The following is a 6,678-nucleotide window of genomic DNA, read 5'->3' on the forward strand; positions in this document are numbered from 1 at the left end:
TTTTGGTGAAGCAAAATTCCCAGGGTTTCCTGTGAGTTTTTCATCATACTCGGAGTGTTTTTTCTTTTTTGTCAGGAACAAGCCCCTTTTTGGGCTAACCACGCCGTTTTGACTGAGTGATGAGTTCTTTTGTTGGGAAATTGTGTCGCACAACTTGACACAAATTTGGTCGGACAACCCGAGAAAAAGAGTCAGGTTAACATTAGTAAATCAGGGCTACTGAGTTTGGACTTCTGCTGGCCGGTCAGAATTCCAAACTCCGGAAATGCAGTCTGGATATAGCTCGCTCTCTGCCTGTATATGTAACAGGCAAGGAGAGAGCTCCGTGCATGGGCGCGTGCGGCGCGCACCCAATTTGATTATCCCCACCCCCCTGCCTCTCCTCCTGATACACTTATCCCCAGGCATGTGTAAATAGACCCTTACACTGCACCAAGACTGACATTGGTATTGAACGAGCTAAGTTTTGGGTGAGAAGCTCCAAAGTAATATGGAATGAATTTTCATTTTTACATCCAGAAATACAGTCTGGATATAGCTCGCTCTCTGCCTGTATATGTAACAGGCAAGGAGAGAGCTCCGTGCATGGGCGCGTAGTAGGCTCACATAAGTCATGAGGTAACCTGTTGGCTGCAGTAAAATAAGGAAGCAATGCTTTGTGTGCCTTGAAGATGGCATACCTAAGCTCGACCAAGCTTTTGAATTGTTTGTATGTTGTAAACTAAGGCAGCCTTATTGCTTTATAGAAAGGCATCTTTTATGTTCAAACAAAACACAGGCCATTCTCCTTCAACTCAGTAGACGTGTATAACTTGAAAAGGCTCTGTCTTAGGGTGCGTTCACACTATGGAATTCCTGTGTAATTCCGCAAGCGTAATTCCGCATTGTGAACTTAACATTAGTGTGAATGGGTCTCTGCGACACCCGTTCACACTATGGACAATTCCGCTGCTGAAATTGTTCCGCGCAAAGAAAGAACATGTTCTTTCTTTGCGTGGATTCCACGAGCACGGCACGGCCGTCAATGGTGAAGGCTCAGGGCCCCGCGGCCCTAGCGCCAAAGTATTTCCGGCGGCGGCCACCAGACGGAATCTCCACTCGTGGAATTCCGCAAGCGGAGATTCCGCAATGTGAACGCACCCATACAGGCTGCAGTCAGATTATTCAAGATGTGCAGTCACATATTTTTTGTCACAATGAGCCCTATGCTGACATTCTGAGTGCTGACCGCTGTTTGCTTTCTTGGTATGGGACAGAAGATCATTATGATGATGTCCATTTTGTCACATTCATCCTCATATTCACTCCCCTCATATTCATATTGTGATGCAGTTACATTCTTGGTGCCATGATTCCTGTGAGGGAGTTACATTCTAGGCACCATGCTTCTTTTCTTGAAACTATTTTTATCTTCATTGTGTGAAAATAAAGAGGGTATGCGCATGCCTCCTCTTCTTTCCCACAGAAACCCCAAAGAAAATCACCATTTGTGAGGATATATCACATATTCTATGACCCTTTCCAGACACCTTGTGTGCTGTAGTGACATAGCTGTCGCCACCTTACAATAAGTCCATCTCTATATGATCATCTATATGAGAAGACAGGAATGAAGAGAAATCATGAGGTAATAAGTATATGTTTGACTGCAAATACAGTTTCCCCAGGATATTAGTAAAAAAAAAACTGACATAAAAATCTACATTTCAACTTACCATTTATAGCAATGGGAAAGATTATTTTACTGCTGTACCTGGAAGAACATCTGTATCTGAAGCCACCTGGGAAAAAGGGGAAAGCCTTGAGGGGGAAGTAATGCATTCAGTTACTTTTCAGACGGAACTAGGAGGCTTTGCCTGTACCCATCAGCTGTCTCCCAAACGGAAATAGTTACAGTACAGTTATATACAGTGATTCATGTAACAGGCCTACCTGTTCTTGCAGTAAATCTAGGGCAGGAGGAGTACACAAGAGTCTGTTCACAGGTTAGGGCATGCAACATTTAAAAGAATATTGAAATAAGTCAATGCGAGAGAGAAGAAAGGAACTAGTCCCTTTAAATTGACATAGCAAGGGCGGACTGTGATCAAAAATAGGCCTGGGCATTGTACCTCTAAATAAATCATCTAGTTACCAAATAACACTGGTATACAAGGAGAAATATTATCACCATACATATTACCATCATACTGTTACTGACCTAATCCTGTATACTGAGACCAATAATTAAAACGGCTATTAGAAAAATCCCATAGACTATAATGGGATTTTCTAACGGCCGTATAGGATTTTGTAACTGCTGTTTTACTGACGATTTCCTGACGGAACTTCGAAAACGGAGTAATTATGTAGTTTGAAAGGGGCCTTACTATCATACTGTTACTGACCAAATCCTGTATGCTGAGACCACTAATATCAATAATACAAGTATGCAAGGAGAAATATTATCACCATACATATTACCAATCATCATACTGTTACTGACTAAATCCTGTATATGATACCACAAATACTAATAATACCAGTATATAAGGAGGAAATGTTTCCTCCATATCATGACCATATAGTTGTAGATATCAGCTCTACACTGGCTCTGCAGACCATATAAGTGATTACATACAGTTACATCCGGTGACTTCTCTGATTGGAGTCGTTCACTTTCCTTTTTCTTTTCCATGTAGCCCAGACTGTCATGATGATTTTTTCCAGCCACAACTCGTCTTCCCAAAACCTGTTAGACAAATATTTTAGGCTCCGCACTTTTCCAGCACCTATAGCGCTCCATACAGTAATAAATCCCCCCTTAGTGTCCCACACAGTAGAGTGGGTAGATAGGTGGGTTTGGGAAGAGTAGGTTGGTCCTCCCCATTAGGTAGTTAGGTCACTAGAGTAGGTAGACAGGTCCCTTCACATGGCTCCCCTATTACGCTGGTTCCACTTTTAGGTAAGTCCCCGCAGAGCTGTAGCTAGCTCCTTTTGTGCCTGAGACAAGCCCAGAAAATTGCACCCCCCCCCCCCCCCCCCAAAACAAAATACAGTCATGGTCGTAAATGTTGGCACCCCTGAAATGTTTCAAGAAAATTAAGTATTTCTCACAGAAAAGGATTGCAGTAACACATGTTTTGCTATACACATGTTTATTCTAGGGCTGCAGCGAATGATTATTTTAATAATCGATTAGTTGTCGATTATTTTATCGTTTAATCGGGAAAAAAAGCCAAAATAAGGGGTTCAGCTGATTCTGCGTGAAGAATTATGTACAATGGAAATATTAAAAGCATTCTAGCATGTGATGTGACCAAACAACAGCAATTTTTTCTTTTTTTTTTTCTTTTTTAAATGTTTTGTTGCTATACAGGGTTATTATTAATGATCCTGTACAGAAACCAGTGTAAATTTGATACTGCTGCATGGGTAACTGTCTGAACTATTAAAATAAAATGTTAATGATTTACTAACATTTAATTTTAACAGTTCAGACAATTAGCCATGCGGCAGTATCAGATATGTGTAAAAAAAAATTTTTTTTTTCCTTTTACGATTTTTGTATAGCAATAGGAAAAGGTGGAGCTAATTTTTATTTGGGGGGGGGGGGGCGGTTTATTTACATTTAATTTGTTTTTACTTTACACTTTTTCTATAGCACTCCTATACACATGGGGGAATTTGCAGGCTGCAGAGCATTGCACCCGACCCATGTCTGTAGTACAGACACTAGGATGCAATGCTCTGCACCCCCCCCCCCCCCATGTGTATAGCAGTGTATATGTACTACATACACACTGTTTTACCCATGGGGGTATGTGCAGAGCATTGCACCATTGTGTCTGTACTACAGACACAAGGGTGGAATGCTCTGCACAAACCCCCACGGGTAAAGCGGTGTGCACTGCTTACCGATATACACATAGGGGTATATGCAGAGCGTTGCACCCTTGTGTCTGTAGTACAGACACAAGGGTGCAATGCTCTGCACATACTCCCATGTGTATAGTAGTGTAAGTGTGTACTACATGCACACTGCTATGCACATGGTAGTATGTGCAGAGCATTGCATCCTAGTGTCTGTAGTACAGACACGGGTGCAATGCTCTGCACACACTGCTATACACATAGGGGTATATGCAGAGCACTGCACCCCTGTATCTGTAGTACAAACACTAGGAGGCAATGCTCTGCACATACTACCATGTGTATAGCAATGTGCATGTAGTTCACACTTACACTACTATACACATGGGGGTATGTGCAGAGCATTGCATCCTAGTGTCTGTGGATGACACTAGGGTGCAATGCTCTGCAGATACCCCCCATGTGTAGCAGCCCCTCCAGTAGTAGACCGCAGCCCCCACCCTTATAGACAGCACTCACCTGCGGCTGTCCTCTGCCCCGTTCTCCCGTCCGCATCATGTCATCCTATGGAGGAGCGTCCTATGTGACATACACGTCACTCTGCTTCCTCCGTAGCGTTACGTTGGGCGCGGGTGAGGAGGTGGAGTTTCGTGTGTGTCACGTGCTCCTCCATGGGACGGGATGCGGATGGGAGAATGGGAGAAACAGGTATCGGTTTTGGGATCGGGGACACTGAACGAGTCCCTGATACCATGCAAATTGCTAGTATTGGCCTGATACTTCCATTCACCGCCGCCGCCCGACATGTCCCTGCTGCTGCTCTACTTCTAGCGCAATTAGCGCAGGGCCGGGACATGTCTATTCTTTGCTGCTCATCTCCGTCGGGTACAGAGATGAGCAGCAACGAATAGACATATCCCGGTGCTGAGCTAATTGTGCTAGGAGTAGAGCAGCAGCAGGGACATGTTGGGCGGCGGCGGTAAATGAATGAAGCCTATATTTGGGACATGTCAGCTTCATTCATTCATTCACTGCCGCCGCGGACAACGAATCGGGCGATTTTTCGATAACGGGATTCGTCGACAATGAATTCAGTTATCTAATTTAAGCGATTTTATCGATTAATTGTTGCTCTAGTTTATTCCCTGTGTGTATTGGAACTAAACCAAAAAAGGAGAGAAAAAAAGCAAATTGGACATAATGTCACACCAAACTCCAAAATTGGGCTGGATAAAATTATTGGCACTCTTACAAAATTGTGGAAAAAAAGGATTAAGGACTGAGCCCTTTTTCACCTTAAAGGGATACTTCGCCCCTAGCATCTTATCCCCTATCCAAAGGATAGGGGATAAGATGTCAGATCGCCACGGTCCTGCTGCTGGGGACCCCCGGGATCACCGCTGCGGCACCGCGCTATCATTACTGCACAGAGCGAGTTCGCTCTGTGCGTAATGACGGCCGATACAGGGGCCGGAGCATCGTTACATCATGGCTCCGCCCCCTTGTGATGCCACAGCCCGCCCCCTCAATCCAAGTCTATGGGAGGGGGAGTGGCGGTCGTCACGCCCCCTGACATAGACTTGCATTAAGAGGGCGGGTCGTGATGTCATGAGGGGCGAAGCCATGACGTCACGCTGCTCTGTCCTCTGTATCACCCATCATTATGCACAGAGCAAAGCCCTTTTTAGCATTTCTGACCACTGTCACTTTATGCATTAATAACTCTAGGATGCTTTTACCGTTTTTTCTGATTCTGAGATTATTTTTTCGTGACATATACTACTTTAAGATAGTGGTACATTTTTGTCATTACTTGCATCCTTTCTTGGTGAAAAATCCCAAAATTTCATGAAAATGTAGAAAATTTAGCATTTTTCTAACTTTGAAGCTACCTGCTTGTAAGGAAAAAGGAAATTCCAAATAAATTATATATTGATTCACAAATACAATATGTCTACTTTCTACTCTGGCATCATAAAGTTGACATGTTTTTAATTTTGGAAGACAAGAGGGCTTCAAAGTTCAGCAATTTTTCATGAAAATTTCAAAACCTGAATTTTTCAGGGACCAGTTCAGTTCTGAAGTGAATTTGAGGGACTTTTATGTTAGAAATACCCCATAAATTACCCCATTATAAAAACTGCACCCCTCAAAGTGTTCAAAATGACATTCAGAAAGTTTGTTTACCCTTTAGGTGTTTCACAGGAATAGCAGCAAAGTGAAGGAGAAAATTCAAAATCTTCATTTTTTACACTCACATGTTCTTGCAGAGCCATTTTTTGAATTTCTACAAGGGGTAAAAGGAGAGAAATCCCCCCAAAATTTGTAACCCCAACATTTGTAACCCCTCATATGTGGATGTAAAGTGCCCTGTGGATGCACTAGAGGGCTCAGAAGGGAAGGAGGTTTTTGGGGGGCATGTCGCATTTAAGAACCCTCTATGGTGCCAGAACAGCAAAAAAAATAAAAACACATGGCATACTATTTTGGAAACTACACCCCTTTTCACATTTCACATTTTTACAAGGGGTAATAGGAGAAAATGCCCCCCAAAATGTGTAACCCCATTTCTTCTGAGTATGGAAATATCCGATTTTTGGATGTCAAGTGCACTGCGGGCGCACTACAATGCACAGAAGAGAGGAAGTCACATTTGGCTTTTGGAGAGTGAATTTTGCTGAAATGATTTTTGGGGGGCATGTCGCATTTAGGAAGCCCCTTTAGTGCCAGAACAGAAAAAAAAAAAAACACATGGCATACTATTTTGGAAACTACACCCCTTAAGGAACCTTACAAGGGGTACAGTGAGCCTTAACACCCCACAGG

This window comes from Hyla sarda, chromosome 1 (assembly GCF_029499605.1).
Source record: "Hyla sarda isolate aHylSar1 chromosome 1, aHylSar1.hap1, whole genome shotgun sequence".
NCBI classification, from domain to species: domain Eukaryota; kingdom Metazoa; phylum Chordata; class Amphibia; order Anura; family Hylidae; genus Hyla; species Hyla sarda.